General features: G+C 34.4%; 1 pseudogene; it reads left to right on the forward strand.

Annotated features, from left to right (window-relative positions):
* Positions 1–1,152: 1,152 nt before the first annotated feature.
* Positions 1,153–14,237, forward strand: LOC111148251 (annotated as a pseudogene).
* Positions 14,238–19,186: the final 4,949 nt, after the last annotated feature.

Consider the following 19,186-nt stretch of genomic DNA (forward strand, 5'->3'; position numbering starts at 1 on the left):
CATTCTTTTACCAAATTTCTCATTTGTACATGATGATCCAGAAAATTTCTGCATTCACTATCAATTTTTTTAAGATGGGAAATTTTCATTGAACATTTCATTTCTCCTTTTATATACATACTTAATAAGTTGTTTAGAATATACATACTTAATAAGTTGTTTAGAATAATTACTCCTTTGTATCAAACCTGCACACCTGAAATCCAAATTCCTTTACTGCTGTCTCATTGTGCACCAAACAGATGGAAAAACAGAGGATTAAATATATGATCAGCTGGACAGTGATGCATGGCTCTCAAAGAACCTCATTTTTGAGAGCTGGAAGCTCCTCTAATAGGTTCTTAATTTTCTTGTGGATAACACAAGATCCTCAACAGAATGTGATTCTCTATATGAACTGCATCTTTGCTCACATAAATGTTTTTATTCATAAAAATGTAAAATTTATACCTAGTTCTAATGAATATTTATGCCTCATTTTACAAAAATATTGAAGATCCTATTTTGAAAGGCAAATACAACTACTCACATGTGTAACATTAACCTGAGATCTCAATTTGTTCAGTAATCTACCCACGTTGTCATGCATCCAAAGAATGTGGAAGAATTGGGTCTCCTTTGCTATTCATGCACACAACTTTTAGTTACATCATAAAGTGTGTTACAGAAACATCCAGAGCAAAGAAGAGAAGTTTAACTGTTTATGATCTGTTCTGAGTAAGCAACATGACTATGATTAAATAGTGAGACTTTGAAGTTAAGTTATTTTGGATGGTTGTACAAAAGGCAGGAAATGGTGATAATCATCTCTTACTTTCTAATTCATTTTGTGGCAAAATTATTAAGACACTTTTGATTTCTATTGCCTTTCATAAAATATGTATAGAGCTTAACAAATACTTCTGAAATTAACTTCCCAACCTGGATGCGGGGCAGGCAGTATTCTTACTAAATATTAAGGGAATGATCTGGCCACATCATGTAAAGTTGATAATGATTACAACCAAGAAATGCATACTCTAAAAATAGCGTAGGGGAAAATTCAAGCTTGGAGTACAACAACTGAAAATTAGGGAACAGAATACCCACTACTCAAAGGGTGGGGTGAAGCACTTTATGGTTCATTAATCCTAATTATAATAGTTAACCGTCATGGAGACCACCATAAACCAGGAGTTAACAGATAAGATTACCGTGTGTTTGAATATAAAATTACAATGTAGTTTGAAACATTCAACTTCCTTTCATATTCTATTATATAGTCAAAGCCAGGATAACATTGCTGGTTGTTAAATACAGGGCTACTTAAAGGAACACTTTTTTTAAGGCCAAGGATTGAAAGAGAAGAGAGGAAAAAGTATTTCAACTTGGTATTTCTAATAACATCTAATATTAAGTATTCTATACCAAATAGCAAACATGCAAAAATTTGTTACTTTTTGAAAAATCTAAATTAAAAATTGCCAAACAAGACAGGAGAAAAATGAACATAAGGGCACTACCCTCATAATTAAAATATAAAACTCAAAGACACACATATTTCTTCTTCCAGTTTCCAACCTACCAATTAATTTTTACCTCCCGGTACCCATTAAAAAATGAAATTTATTTGGGAGTTCTATGAGTAATGAAGTGAGAGGTAGTGTCATAAAATCTGGCCAATTTCCCTGCAAACTTAGGAAACACTGAGAGCATATAAACTTGAGATTATGTGTAAATTACCTGCCATTCACTAATCACTAAGAACTTAAATGTTACTAAAATATCTCTTTTATTTCATTTAAGCACAGGAAATATTTTAGCTGGGGCTTCTTGCGCCTGATATCTTGAATTAAACATGGAGACAGATCAACTAACATTACATAACAGTATAAATAGCAATCAAAAATGCTAAGTAATTAACTTTAAGGAATTTTAAGCTTAGATTTAAGCTGTGATCAAAAAAATAAAAAGAAATATTTTATAAAACAAAATATTTTTAGTTTTTCAAATTTCTTTTAAGTTCTGAATTCAAACAACAATATGATTAGCCCATGTAACAAAGCAAAACTGAAAATTTAAAGTAAAACTAATGAGTTCTCTTTATAAAGTTAAATTTCAAAAAGTAAAAACATCAATGAAAAAATAATATAAATTCTTAATGCCTACATTAATATCTTAGGAAAAGAATTTTTGGCTACCTTTCTGAAGCTGTATTTTCCCACATTTCAAGGCAAAGAAACAGCATGCACAGAAAGTGACACATGTAAAGAGATAATAATTTAGTATACAGATTTACTCCACCAACTGCAAGCATATAAAATAAAACCATGAGGTTTTACTCTGATGGTCCAGTTTTTATATTTAACATAACTTTTATAAACTATTTTATATAATTCCTTATTACTTCAAGTTGTTTAAGTATACCTTACCAGTGGAAAATTACTTCCATCTATAATTTTATAAAAACTCTCACCACTAGAAGTCTGTAATATATAAGATAAACACAATAATGTTATTGATTATATAGGGTAATTTCCCACTTCTTTTTATCATTCAAATATATATTTATTACTTTTTCTATTTCTCTCAACTGTTGTCTCTTCTCACAAAACCACATACCTCTCCTTAGTATGGATAAGTGTTTTAATTTAATTCTGAAATTATTTGATTAATGTTCATGTTCTCCCCTAGATTATAATTTACTCCTGATTTATTCTCAGCATCTGCCACACTGTCTTAGTGCAAGTGATCAATAAGTATGTGTTAATGAATGAACAATAGTAAGAACAAAAGACTGATTGTTTCTTTCACTTTTAGAAAATCTCTTCTGTTTGCTATTGGGCCTCAAAACTTGGTGACTGACTATGAACATAACACCAGAAGACATTCCTCAAATTGTAGCTGTACATCTAAGAAATACACCTTTTTTATCTCTTTTGTATACCAATTTTGTCTCTTCAATGTATAAATTTAAGGTAATAAGCTGAAAATGGAATGCATCCTTTTTTTTAAAAAAGATTTTATTTATTTATTTGACAGACAGAGATCACAAGTAGGCATAAAGGCAGGCAGAGAGAGGAAGGGAAGCAGGTTCCCTGCTGAGCAGAGAGCCCAATGCGGGGCTCCATCCCAGGACCCAGGGATCATGACCTGAGCCAAAGGCAGAGGCTTTAACCCACTGAGCCACCCAGACGCCCCTGGAATGCACCATTAATAATACCTACATCCAGTATAGATTTTGAGGATCTGTTGAAATGGCTCAAAATATGAACAGAGACCAATAATCATGCGATCAACAAAGTGACAGCCAACTTTTCAAAATTAATGTAGTCAAATATTGCAGCTAGGACAATTAATTTGTACCTGACACAAAAAAAACAAAACAAAAAAAAAAAAAAACACAAAAATGAATGAATAAGTGAAGTTTTCTCCTCAAAAGGAATTATCTCTTCACATGCCTGTTGCACTACTTTGGTTCAACCAGACACAATATATATATATGCATTACATGTAAATACACTGCAACAACTACATAGACACTCAAATTATTCTCAAACGTGGTACGGAGGTAAACAAAAAATCAAAAAGACTACAAGATTCTAGAGCTGAAATCAATTTCAAATATAAGAATATACATGAACTAAAACCTGTATCTTATATTAAACTTCTCTCTAATCCTCTATTGACAAGAGACAAAGTAGTATGCTTTTCTGGAGTATTCTCACCCTACCTAATAAAGATTATAATTATTATCTCTCAAATAAATGTTAGTAAACAGAAATAATAACAACTTGATTTTTCCTTTTTCCTTTATATCCCTTCTCATTCTAAAGAAAGTATTTTAAGTGGTATATCTAACAGCACTTTACAACTTAAAGGCATTTTCACATAAATTCTCACTTAAGCTAGATAGTAACCCTATAAGTTATATGGGTTAGTATTATTAGCCCTATTTTACAAATGAGGACACCAAGGGCAAAAGAAGTTAAAATGAGTTGTCACAGACACAACTAGTAAGTAGAAAAGCCAGGACTGTAACCCAGATGTTCTGACTCTAATCTTTCACTGGACTGCAAACAGTAATTAAAAAGTTAGAGATACTTGAAATGCTAGATATTAAACCAGCAGTATACCTCTGTGAAGTTTGGAAACTAGAAAAGAATAATCTGAGCCCTTCATATCATCAAAGAGATCTCACCATTTTATTCAGAATTATTTCACTATACAATGTACTAGTTAACAAAAGACTCACTAGAATAGCATCTATCTACCAAACTAGAAAAAGAAACCATCAGGTCATTTGTTTATAAAAACAACAGAAGTATTTTCCTGAATCTTTCACTGATAGAATGTAATCTTTTCAATTAATTTACATTATCATTTTATATTTTTCCATGACGTTTATTTAGACGGTCTTATTTTTCTTCTCCCTCAAACTCTAGAATTTTTTTAAAAACTTCTAAAGGTCTAAGACAGAATAAGTAATTGCTTGATACCTTCTTGCTAACTCTTTAAAGTGTTGTACAGCTGTTAATGTATGTTTGCGCTGGCATTGCAGAGTGGAGCCTGGGGAATACAAAATCTGATTTCAGAGAAACCAGAGCTTACTTCAAAGAAAAGAGCAACTCTCCAGCTGATAAGATTTTTCCTGAAAGAAAACAACCACCAAGTAAGAAACACACTAGTGATATCTCCTGTTAGTCTTCTACAATCCTTCTCAAACCTTTTTCCCATTTATTTGATTACATACTTCCATTTCACATTTTCTCCTGTGGTGGTTTAATTTTTGTTAGCTGACTTGTTTACTGCAGGGTTCAGAGTGTAATCCCCACTGTTTCAAAGTACACTGAATTAGATATTTAAGACCAAAAAAAAAGAGGTAAGTAACTCCAGAATATCCTCAAAAATCGCATCAGGAAGGGAAACAAACTTAAGAAATATGAAGTGGGTATTTTTCTTACAGATTTAGAATGTTACTGGGCAACAATAATTAGGTAATTTCATATACTCATGCCATAAAACTTACATGTCATAACTAACTGAGTTTATATTCTTCTTCTCAGAAGAGATGAATGAAATAAACTGGTAACCAAGACTATTCCATATTCTGGGAAACACCAGATTAAAGCAGGAAGAATAAAACCATATGGGTAACCTATTACATAACTGTTTTTATAGTTTACATACCTGAATAAATTTGAATTGGGAGAAAAAATGAAAAGAAACATTCATTCAAAGGACTTCTACAATATATTACAAGCATAAAGTGACCTCTAAAGTTTGAGCTCATGGTAATAAGAGTTCTGCAAAACTGCATTTATGATAAATATTAGTAATGTGATGCCAAGCTAGTAATAAATAGACTTAATGTCTCCAGACCTGAGGTTGTGTGGAAACAGAAGAAAGAGCACTGAGCTGTTCTCTTCCAGTATATTACTAAAGTAATGGCTGTACAATTAGTAATATAGTAGAATATTATAATACTGGCTTTGTATTTGTATGAAAATTTACAGTTCAAAACATTTTCACCTAGATGATTTCATTCAACCCCCCCAATAACCCTCAAATCCCCATTTTACAGCTGAGAAAAAAGAGACTAAAAAGACAACGATTTTCCAAAGATCGCGTAATCTCAGAAATGGAATATGAACCTAGAACTTGTCAACTAAGAAAATACATTTGCCTTCATCTGTACTTCAGTTTCTTCATCATTAAAATGGGAACCATTATATCTATAACATGGTTTTTCATACACTCTTCAAATATTTAGTATCAATTACATGACAGGAAAAGTTAAAATGATATGTGCGTTGTAAGTATTTGGGACACTATATAAAAAAGAAAACAAAACATCCACACAAAAATATAGGGTACTACTAGCAATAAATACACTGGTCTGGGCCTAAAGAGGATCAACATCAAAGCTGACAATTTAACCCACAATATTATGCTTCTTCGGGTCTCCTACAAGATATATCTGAGAAATCAGGATACAGACTGGTGCAGGAATCTATTAAAGTAGAGTTAAAGTAGGTTAAAACAGTTTACCAGGCTATTCAAAACTATAAATTAAACAAAAAAAAAAAAAAAAAAAACACTAGTTAAATTACCTTTTTCTCAGGGATAAAGATCTAAAGTCGACACATAAGAAAAATCTGCATAAAGTCAAAATCCTTTTGCACAACACACACTGAAGACCAACATACTTCCTCTCACAGCCAGTTATCATTTTTTCTTTAGTTGAATACCAGATGAATTAGTTGGCTTGCATTCATATTGTATTAAAATACATATATATGTTATATATACCTGTATACATATATGTGCATGTGTATATATAAATATACATACAGATAGATACATAGATATACACACACACACTCAGTCTAGCATATGTAAAAGAGCTGAAACCAACAGGAACAGAATATTTACATTTCGCATTCACTCCCAGCACAGATTGATTGAATAGAATATTTTTTTTCTTTGGCCAAATCTCGAGGTAAATGTATAATGTGAGTTCACTATGTAAGTCACTAAAACGTAAAACCTGAAGATATATATCTACACTAACAGTCAAACGTGAAAATAAAGATATACTCAAAAAACTGCCCACACTTGAATGCAAGCTGGTGCAACCACTCTGGAAAACAGCATGGAGATTCCTCAAAAAGCTGAAAATAGGGGTGCCTGGGTGGCTCAGTGGGTTAAAGCCTCTGCCTTCAGCTCAGGTCATGATCTCAGGGTCCTGGGATCAAGCCCTGCATCAGGCTCTCTGCTCAGTTGGGAGCCTGCTTCCTCCTCTCTCTCTCTGTCTCTCTCTGCCTGCCTCTCTACTTGTGATCTGTAAAATAAATAAATAAAAATCTTTAAAAAAAAAAAAAAAAGCTGAAAATAGAGCTACCCTATGACCCAGCAATCACACTACTGGGTATTTACCCTAAAGATACAAATGTAGTGATCCAAAGGGGCATGTGCACCTGAATGTTTATAGCAGCAATATCCACAATAGCCAAACCTATTTGGAAAGAACCTAGATGTCCATCAACAGATGAATGGATAAAGAAGATGTGCTATATATATACAATGGAATACTATGCAGCCATCAAAAGAAATGAAATCTTGCCATTTGCGACAACATAGATGGAACTGGAGGGTATTATGCTGAGCAAAATAAGTCAATCAGAGAAAGACATTTATCATATGATCTCCCTGATATGAGGAAGTTGAGAGGCAACGTTGGGGGGGGGGGGGTGGGAGGTAGGAAAGGAATAAATGAAACAAGATGGGATCAGGAAGGAGACAAACCATAAGAGAATCTTAATCTCACAAAACAAACTGAGGGTTGCTGGGGGGAGGGGGTATGGATAGGGTGGCTGGGTTATGGACATTGGGGAACATATGTGCTATGGTGAGTGCTGTGAAGTGTGTAAACCTGGTGATTCACAGACCTGTCTGTACCCTGGGGCTAATAATACATTTTATGTTAATAAAAAAAATAAAAAATTATTTTTAAAAAACTGCCCACACTTGATGATGCTGAGAGGACCCTTAACTTCTATTTTGAGACTGTATATTTTGGTAATAAATTACTTGTTAGTCTATTTATCATACCCACTAAAGAATATGAAAGTAGGGGCACCTGAATGGCTCAGTCAGTTAAGCATCTGCCTTTGGCTCAGGTCATGATCCCTGGGTCCTGGGATCAGGCCCCACATTGGGCTCCCTGCTGAGTGAGGAGTCTGTTTCTCCCTCCTGCCCTCCCCCTACTCATGCTTGTGTGCTCTCTCTCTGAAATAGATAAAATCTTTTTTTTTAAAAAGAATATGATGGGCACCTGGGTGGCTCAGTTGGTTAAGCGACTGCCTTCGGCTCAGGTCATGATCCTGGAGTTCCGGGATCAAGTCCCACATCGGGCTCCCAGCTCTGGGAGGAGTCTGCTTCTCCCTCTGACCTTCTCCCCTTTCATGCTCTCTCTCTCTCTCTCTCTCAAATAAATAAATAAAATCTTTAAAAATAAATAAATAAATAAATAAATAAAAAGAATATGAAAGTATACATAAATGTATATTAAAATTTTCAAAGGAAGACCCTCTGAAACAATGCTTTCTGTTTAGACATGCAACTTAGAACTCCATTTCTGTTGCTATTGCCCAATAATTCTTAATGACAGACATAAAGGAAAATATCCAACTTGACTACAAGAAATGTGTGATCTTTTTTACAAAAAAGGATTCTACAACTGCTACTACATAGTTTGTTCAACAGAAAACTTAAAATACAATATACTATTTGAAAAATTAGACTAAAATAACATTTAAGAAGTCAGGATGCCTGAATGGCTTAGTCAGTTAAGCGTCTGTCTTTAGCTCAGGTCATGATTCCGGGGTCCTGGGATAGAGACCCTCATCAGGCTCCCTGCTCAGCAGGAAGTTTTCTTCTCCCTCTCCCTATACCCCTCCCCACCCCCCCCGCACTTGTGCTCTCTCAATCACTCACTCTCTTTTAAATAAATATAATCTTTAAAATAACATTTAAGAAGTCTAAACTAACAATTTCTAGAATATTACTCATGAGTGATGACTATGTACAAGTTGACATTTCTCCCAGATGAGGTTTTAAAAACTCTTATTTATAGAAAGACAAATTGAGCATTATTGTACCTAAAGCCTCAAGGTTAAGAATCATAAAGTTTTCAAGAGACAAATTCACATTTATTATTTATAGTGCTATACAGATCCTACTAAATTCATGTGAAACACATAGAAAAGATGTGGTCTCCCTATTTAACAACTTAACCATATATATACATATTATTATAACAGTTTACACAAGCTCAAAAAAATAGATTATTTAAAATTTTAGTTATTAGTTGTTTCTTCTGCATATTTTAAGATTGGGTATAGATTTGGTTAGTCTCCACTTTTTTGTTAATGAACACGTACATATTTTCCTTTTTCTAAAGAAAGAATGCCAAATACACTTGAAAAAGTTGTCAAATTGACAGTCTCATTTTCACATACTTACCATGCTCAGTTATCCAAAGGAAAGTTCCTAACAAGTAGACTAATAAGTGAAATCTTAATAAGATCAAAAAAAAATAATTTAATTGTATTAATATTCTACTTTTTCACCCAACAAGAAGAAATGCAGGTTAATTCTACTAAATAAAGAATACCTTCATCTAAATTAGAAACTGTTTAATCTAGGACCTATTCTTAACCCATGAACTTCAAGAATATTTTCAAGGGTAACACAGCCCATTCTTAAGTGGATTTGCACCAGATGTTATGGAGACTCTGATGAGCACAAATAAGTTCTCATATTCCATCAAAAACAAAGGAAATTGTTTAAATGAGCAAAATGTAAATGGTGGTCATAACCAAAACACCAGATTAATATAGTACTCTACTTTTGTGGTAAAATAAAGCTCCTACAGGGGAACCTGGGTGGCTCAGTGGGTTAAGCCTCTGCCTTTGGCTCGGGTCGTGGTCTCAGGGTCCTAGGATTGAGCACCACATTGGGCTCTCTGCTCAGTGGGGAGCCTGCTTCCCTCTCTCTCTCTCTCTCTCTCTCTCTCTGCCTGCCTCTCTGCCTACTTGTGATCTCTGTCAAATAAATAAATAAAATCTTTAAAAAAAGCTCCTACATTTTCCCAGTCCAAAGGGGAAAAAAATTTATGACTTTTATAATTCTTTGACCAAAATAAGAATATAAATTGCAAAATCAAGCATCTGGAAATGTCACAATACTTCATCATAAACAGATGAGATGTTAATACTTATAAATGTTTTACATTTGTATCCTCTAAATACCCCAGAGGAACAATCCAACAGTATGAATTTCCAATGTTCTATACTTTATTTATGAGTTTACATAGTGAAGATATAACTAATTCTATTTTTTTTTAAGATTTTATTTATTTATCTGTCAGAGAGAGAGAGAGAGCAGCACAGGCAGACAGAGTGGCAGGCAGAGTCAGAGGGAGAAGCGGGCTCCTTGCCAAGCAAGGAGCCCAATATGGGACTCGATCCCAGGACGCTGGGATCATGACCTGAGCCGAAGGCAGCTGCCCAACCAACTAAGCCACCCAGGCATCCCTAATTCTATCTCTTTAAAAGAATGAAGAGTATGAAGGACAATTCTTATTTTTGGCTTAGTACAATTCAACATGGAATATGAATGATAAAGAAAAAGAAAATTATATGTATGTATTCATGTGTATGGGCATATGTATATATACTGCATGGTCTTCAGCATAGTCTGGCTAGCCTGTATTATTAATGCTAAAAATTATTTCTCACATAATACAAATAACAATTGATAAATGTGCTGTTATTATTGCTGGAGAAATAAGAAAGAAATAAAATTTCCTAAAGCAATCCTATATTAAAGGGAGGAGGCTCACCAAAGTTACTGGTAACTACACTGATGCTGAAAGGGACCAAATGCCAACATATATATGCTAGAAGAAAGATGAAGACATCGAGAAGTTTAAAAAAAGATTAACACAACTGATTCAGTAACACTTAGATTATAGAAAAAGTGAAGAATTTGGCAATTATCTTAACTGACAGAGACTGTACCAGAAAAACAGAGACTGTACCAGAAAAATCCTTTTTCCCCCTTCATAATTTATTCACTTCAAAGAACCTACAACTGTCTACTTCTCTTTTCCTGGTAGGTCAAGGCCAAAGTGATCATAGGTGAATTATTTAATCAAATGATGAGTCATTTTCAACAAGAAATTAACTCATGTTATAGAGATTTTGAGGATACAGGAATCCTAGCTCTGAATTTAGAAATACTTTGTTAAAACTTCTACCTTCATTTTTATTTATGCAGATCTGTTAATATAAAATGTAAAAAATAGGAGCACCTGGGTGGTTCAGTCGGTTAAGTGTCTGCCTTCTGCTCAGGTCATGATCCCAGGGTTCTGGAAGGTACCAGGCTCCTTGCTCAGTGGGGAGTCTGCTTCTCCCTCTCCCTCTGCCCCCTCTGCTTGTGTGTTCTCTCGCTCAAATAAATAAAATCATATATATACATACACACATATATATATGTGTGTATGTATATATATACACATACATATATATATATAAAATAAATTGTGATTTTGTAGAAAGAGGGAAAAATTATTTTCCTTGATTTTGTACCAATATTCACAACTTTCATACTTAGCAAAACCAGTAGGTAAGCTTTATAGTGGGCTTTGAAGTTTACAAAGTTCTTTTATATAAACTGGCTCAGCATGTCCCTTATATTCACTTCACAAATTAAAAACTGTGACACAAATCATTAAATAGTTCGGCCAAAAATAAATCAAAGAACTCATAACTGACAGAATGGAACCAAGATTCCAATATCTTTACCTTTTTTTAAGTGTTACCACTTATGCTCACTGTTTTCCATTAGATCTTAGGCATTATACATCTTATAGCTGAAAATTTGGGCCTTTTTACCAACTTCTATTTCCCCCACCTCCAAGCCTCTGCTACTCTTGGTTTCTAGTTAAAGTTTGGGTTTGTTCTTTTTTAATTTTTAATTCCACATGTAAGTGATACCATGCACTATTTGTCTTTCTTTGTCAGGTTTATTTCATAAAACATAATGTCTTGAAGGTCCATGTTGTCACAAATCAAAGGATTTCCTTATTTCTCATGATTGAATAATATTCCATTGTGTGTATGTCCACTGATGAACACCAAAAAATAATAATAAAAAAATTAAAAAGCTTTGCTACAGAAGAAATGGCCTGGACAGAGCTAAAAGCAAGGTAGGATACCAGCTGTGTATCATATAGATGATGTCCTTACTCTAAATTCTGTATCAAACTTGCTTCCAGTCTAAAATGGCAACATAGGTGGCCCTGAACTCACCAACTCCAGTGGACTCAGCTAATCTCCAACTATACATAAGGCAATTTACTCTGAAAGATATCCAAAAACTAGCTGAAAAGTACACAGCAATACCACATGGAAACAGGTCTTGGCACTCCCTCTACTATTTGGAACAACAAAGAACAAATAAGGTAGATTAGACAATCAGGAAGATTTGAGAGACAACCAAGAGCTTGATCCAGGCTGAATAGTAAGGTTTCTTTCTTACACAAGACCACTCTGTCAAGACTGGGAGAGGGGGCTGTTTTATTAAGTGTTGCAATCCAATAAAGAAAACCAAGGAAACTGAAGAAAAAATAATGTGTTCCAAAAAAAAAAAAAAACAACTCACAAAAAAGAGGATCACGAAACAGAGATGAGTTATCTACTGAAGAAAGAGTTAAAAATAACAGTCATAAAGATCCTCACCAAGTTCCCAAGAATAATGCTTAAACAAAATGAGAATTTCAACAAAGAGAAAATGTAAGAAAGTATTCAATAAACGTAATACACCACATTAACAAAAGAAAGGGCAAGAACCATATGAACCTCTCAATAGATGCAGAAATCCTTTATTGATAAAAAACCTTCAAGAAATTAGGGATAGAATGTCACAATACTTCATATATAGGCCATATACAAAAGACACACAGTTAACATCATTCCCAAGCTTTTCCCGTAAGGTCAGGAACACAATAGGGATGTCCACCCTTACCACTCTTGTTCAACATAGTACTGGAAGTCCTAGCCTCAGCAGTCAGAAAACAAAAAGAAAAAAAAAAAAAAGGCATCCAAACTGGCAAGGAAGAAGTCAAACTTTACCTCTTTGCAGATGATATGATACTTTATATGGAAAACTTGAGAGATGGGACACCTGGGTGGCTCAGTCAGTTTACCATCCAACTCTGGATTTCAGTCCAGGTCATTATCTCAGGATCATGAGATTGAACCCTGCATCAGGCTCCATGCTGGGTGTGAAGCCTGCTTGGGATTCTCTCTCTCCCTCCCCCTCTACCCTTCCCCCATTCTCTCTCTCTCCTGAAAGAAAGAAAGAAAGAAAGAAAGAAAGAAAGAAGAAAACCTTAAAGACTTCACTAAAAAACTACTAGAACTGATATATGAATTTAGCATATAGGATATAAAATCAACATATACAAACCTGTTGCATTCCTATACACCAATAATGAAGCAGCCAAAAAAGAAATCAAGGAATCAATCCCATTTGCAACTGCACCAAAACTAAAAGGCAGCCTATGGAATGGGAAAAGATATTTGCAAATGACATATCTGATAAAGAGTTAGTATCTGAGATCTATAAATAACTTAGCAAACTCAAGACCCAAAAAAAACAAACAATCCAGTTGAGAAATGGGCAGAAGACATGAACAGACATTTTTCCAAAGATCCAGATGGCCAATAGACAGATGAAAAGATGCTCAACATCACTCATCATCAGGGAAATAAAAATCAAAACCATGATGAGATACCACCTCACACCAGTCAGAATGGCTAAAATAAACAACACAAAAAACAGCAGGTGCTGGTGAGGATGCTGAGAAAGGGGAAACATCCGGCACTGCTGGTGGGAATGCAAACTGGTGCAGATACTACAGAAAATAGTATGGAGTTTCTTCAAAAAGTTAAAAATAGAACCCTTCGACCCAACAATTCACTACTAGGTATTTACCCAAAGGATACAAAGGATACAAACAATACAGATTCGAAGGGGTACATGCACCCCAATGTTTACAGCAGCATTATCAACAACAGTCAAACTATGGAAAGAGTCCAAGTGTCCCTCAACTGATAAATGGATGAAGAAGGTGTGGCATATATATACAATGCAGTATTACTCAGGCATCAAAAAGAATGAAATCTTGCCATTTGCAAGAGCATGAATGGAACCAGACAGTATTATGCTAGGCAAAATAAGTCAGAGAAAGACAAATACCATATGATTCCACTCACATGTGGAATTTAAGGAAAAAACAGATGAACACAGGGGGAAAAAAGAAAAATAAAATAAGATAAAAACAGAGAGAGACTTTCTATGCTTGCACTAGCAGTAGTGACAGTAGGTCACCCTTGACATGTAAAGAATGATGCCAGTGAGTTCATGGACCTGCCTGTGCAGTGGAAATGCTCCACCAGCAAAAGCATCATTGGCACCAAGGACCACATGTCCATCCAGATGAATGTGCCCAAGGATGACAAGGTGATAGACAGGCTCAAAAGCCAGTTCAAAACCTACGCTACTGTGGGGTCATTCGCAGGATGGGTGTGTCTGATGACTCCATTCTCTGACTGGTCGAGGCTGATGGCATAATTTTGAAGAACTTCCAACAGGAGGAGATCACAGATGTGGGATATTTGTCATAAATAATAGTAAAACCAAAAAGAGAGAGAGAGAGAGCACCAAACCATAAAAGACTCTTAACTATAGAGAACAAACTGAGGGTTGCTGGAGGGGAGGTGGGGGGGAGGGTGGGCAAAATAGGTGATGGGCATAAAGGAGGACACTTGCGATGAGCAGTGGATATTATATGTAAGTGATGAATCACTAAATTCTACTCCTGAAACCATTACTACACTATATATTAACTAACGTGATTTTAAATAAAAACTTGGGGGATAGAAATAAAACGGTATTTAAACAGATTATCACAAAGCTGAAAAATATAATAACTAAGCCAAAAAATTCAATACAGGGGTTCAACATCAAACTATATAGAGTAGAAGAAAGAATCAGTGAACTCAAGGGTGGGGTATTCACATTCATCCAGTTGGAGGACAAAAAGGGGAAAAGAATGAAAAAGAGTAAGAGAGCTTAAGGGACATGACACCATGAAGTAGACCAAATATACAAACTAACTTTACAACTCAAGAAACAAGAAAAGAACAATAAACTAAGTCCAAAGTTAGTAGGAGAAAGGAAATAACAAAGATCAGAGAGGAAATAGATGAAAGAGGGGCTAAAAAGAAAATCGAAAAGATCAGTGAAACCATTAGCTAATTTCTTGAAAAGATATACAAAACTGACAGACCTTTAGCTAGATTCACCGAGAAAAAAGAGGGCTCCAAACAAATAAAATTAGAATGAAAGAGGAGACATTGCAACTCATACCACACAAATACAAAAGATCCTAAGAGACTATTATATATAATTATATGCCAAAAACCTGAAAAACTTAGAAGAGATGAATAAACTCCTAGAAATGCACAGCTGACCAAGAGTGAATCACAAAGGAACAGAAAATCTGAAGAGACAAATTGCTAGTAAATGGATTGATTCAGTCATCAAAACAACAACAAAAAAAGTCCAGAAGCAGACACCTTCACTGGTAAATTCTATCACCAAAAAAAAAAAAAAAAAAAGAAAAAAGAAGAATACAGTCCTAGTCGAAAACTTCTAAAAACTCTACCACTTACAGATTCATTTTATGAGGCCACTACTACCCTGACACCAAAACTTAGACAAAGACATTATGAGAAAATAAAATTATAGCCAACATCTTTGATGAGCGCAAATGCAAAAATCCTCAACAAAATACTAGTAAATTAAATTTAACAATACATTCAAAGTATCATACACCATGATCAACTAGAATTTATTCCAGGGATTCAAGAATGATTCAGTATGTGCAAATCAATCAGTGTGATACACAACATTAACAAAATGAAGGATAAAAATCATATGATCGCCTCGATATATGCAAAAAAAAACACTGAAAAATTCAATATCCATTCATAACAAAAATTTTCACAAACTGCATATAGAGAGAACATACCTCAACATAACAAAGGTCGTATATGACAAGACACAGCTACTATCATGTTCAATGGTGAAAAACTAAAATCTTTTCCTCTAAGATCAAGAAAAAGATAAGGACTCCCACTCCTGCCATTTTTATTCACATTGTACTAGAAGTTCTAGCCAAAGAAATTAGGCAAGATCAAGTGGGGGCAAAGGCATTCATATTGGAAAGGAAGAAGTAAAACTGTTTCTATTTGTAGATGACATGAAATTACATATAGAAAGCCCTAAAAACTCTACCAAAAATCTATTAGAATTAATCAACAAATTCCATAAAGTCACAGGACACAAAATCAATTTACAAAAATCAGTTGAGTTTCTATGCACTAAATTTTTATATTGGAAAGATAAAGAAAATAGTCACTTTTACAACTGCATCAAAAAAAATAAAATACTTAGGAATAAATTTAACCAAGGAAGTGAAAGAATTATACCCTGTAAGCCATAAGACACTAGTGATTAAAAACTAAGAAGACACAAATAAATGGGAAAATATTCTGTGTTCATGGATTGGAAGAATTACAATTGTTAAAATGACCATACTACTTATGAAAGCAATCAACAGATCCAGTTCAATCACTATCAAAATTCCAAAGCCATTTTTCAAAGATAGAATGAAAAATCCTAAAATTTGTGTAGAACCACAAAAAACCCTGAATAGCCATAACAAACCTGAGAACAAACAAAGCTGGACTCATAACATTTCCTGATTTCAAACTCTAGTCCTGAATACAAAGCTACAGTAATAAAAACAGTATGGTTCTGACACAAAAACAGAAATATGAATCAGTGGAACAAAATAGAAAACACAGAAATAAGCCCACTCACATATAGTCAACTAATTTACAAGAAATAAACCAAAAATATACAATGGGAAAGGAGAGTCTCTTCAAAAAATGGTGTTGGTAAAAGTGGACAGTCACTTACAAAGAATGAAACTAGACCCCTATCTTACATCATACACAAAAATCAATTTAGAATAGATTAAGGACTTCAGTGTAAGACTTGAAACAATGGAAGTTCTAGAAATAACATAGGAAGCAAACTCCTTGACAGTGGTCTTGGTAATAATTTCTTTGGTTTTGATACCAAGATCAAAGGCAAGAAAAGCAACAAGTGGAACTACATCAAACTAAAAACCTTCTGCACAATAAAGGAAACCATCAACAAAATGAAAAGGAAGCCCATAGAATGGGAAATAATATTTGCAAATTATACATTTTATAAGGGATTAATGTTAAAAATGTATTAAAAAATCATACAACTCAATAGCAAACAAAAACAGAAACAATGTGATTAAAAATTGGCAGAGGAACTGAACAGACCTTTTTCCAGAGTCAGGCAAATGACCAGCAGGTACATGAAAAGATGCTCAATATCTCTAGTCATCAAGATAATGCAAATCAAAACCACAAAGAGATATCACCCCATAACCTGTTAAAGTGGCTACCATCAAAAAGAAAAGAGATAACAAAAATATTGGCAAGGAGTAAAGGAAACCCCAGTGCACTGTTGGTGGAAAAGTAAGCTGGTGCAGCCACTATGGAGAACAATATGAAGGTTCCTCAAAAAATTAAAAATAGAACTACACATGATCCAGCAATCACACTTCTGGGTACACAGCCAAAGGAAATGAAAACAGGATTTCAAAGTATCTAAACTCCCATGTTCTTTACAACATTACTCATCACAGCCAAGGTATGAAAACAAACTAATACCTACACTTTTAATTTAGGTCAGAGGATCTGATTTGGAGAATTTTAAATTTTATTTTTTTAATACTTTATTTGTTTGTTTGTTTGTTTATGTGAGAAAGAGTGTGTGCACGATCAGGGGAAGACCAGAGGCAAAGGGATAAGCAAACTCTATGCTGAGCACAAGCCTGATCTGGGGCTCAACCCTGAGACTCTGAGACCCTGATCTGAGCGGCAATGAAGAGTCAAGCACTCAATCAACTGAGCCACCCAGGTGCCCCTGATTTGGAGGATTTTAAATGGTCCTTTTATTCACGTCTCTTAAGTAGAGATTTTTGTGCCAGGAATATAAATCTCTGGTTTTGCCAGGGATCAGATGACTCTTTTCCTTTAGGCTCTAATAAGGTCCTATTGGTGGTCTCATCAGAAAGTCAGTCCTAGAAACAATATTTGGTCAGATATAATTTTAGTTTGAAGCGGGGGGGGGGGGAAATCTTAAAGATCAAGTTCTAGTCTTCACTTTATTCATAAGGAAACAGATTCAGACAAGCTCAGTGACTTGTCCAGGGTTACTTTTCTTAAGTTTAATTTTTTTAAATGGAGTGAATTTTTCAAACTTTTTTTTGACAGCTTTTGCATGGGAAAAAGAAGTAAAAATTTGTACAAACTTTTAAATACATTCTTTTAAAAGTTGCCATTTTCAAATTTGTCCAATGTACTCTGATTGAAAGACAATAAATAAAGGAAAATGAACTTGTCATTCTGTTTAATAAAAAAAAAGAGAGAGGAGAAACCTGTATATCAACATATATAATATTTCATACTGCAGCAGTGCTCCTAATATCAAAAAATTCAAGGAAAATAAAATAATGCCAAATGCATTTCAAACTTCGCAGAATTTTTTTTTAAAGATTTTATTTATTTATTTGACAGATAGAGATCACAAGTAGGCAGAGAGGCAGGCAGAGAGAGAGAGGAGGAAGCAGGCTCCCTGCCGAGCAGAGAGCCCAATGCGAGGCTCGATCCCAGGACCCTGGGACCATGACCTGAGCTGAAGGCAGAGGCTTTAACCCACTGAGCCACCCAGGTGCCCACTTCGCAGAATTTTTTAAAGAGTTTTCTGGAGAAAGTAAATAAAGACAAGTCCATCTCTGAATTAAGATATTCTCAGAAAATTGCTTAAAAGATAAATGACTCTGCAACAATGTCCACAATAGACAAAATATGGAAAGAGCCCAGATTTGCAACAACAGATGAATAGATAAAAACAATGTGGTGGGTATGTATGTGTGTGTGTGTGCGTGTGTGTATAACAGTTATATAGCATATAACTATTATATACATAAAATGGAATATTACTCAATCATCAAAAGAATGAATTCTTGACATCTGCAACTACGTGGATGGAACTAGAGGGCATTATGCTAAGTAAAATAAATCAGTCAGAAAAAGACAAATATTACATGATTTCACTCATATGTGGAATTTAAGAAACAGAACTGGGGAAAAGGAGGAAAAATAAAATAAGATAGAAACAGACAGGGAGACAAACCATAAGAGACTCTTAACTACAGAGAACAAACTGAGGGTTGCTGGAGGGAAGGCAGGTGGGAGGATGGGCTTAATGAGTGATGGACATTAAGAAGGGCACTGGATGTAATGAGCACTGGATTTCATATACAACTGATGAAATACTAAATTCTACCTCTGAAATTAATAATATACTATGTCAATTAAATTGAATTTAAATAACTTTTTTAAAAAAGATAAATGGCTTTGTTTCATGTTCTACAAGGAAAAAAGAAATCAGACTTTATGAA

This window comes from Enhydra lutris, unplaced genomic scaffold (genome assembly GCF_002288905.1).
Source record: "Enhydra lutris kenyoni isolate GAN:26980312 unplaced genomic scaffold, ASM228890v2 scaffoldscaffold19, whole genome shotgun sequence".
Lineage (NCBI taxonomy): Eukaryota > Metazoa > Chordata > Mammalia > Carnivora > Mustelidae > Enhydra > Enhydra lutris.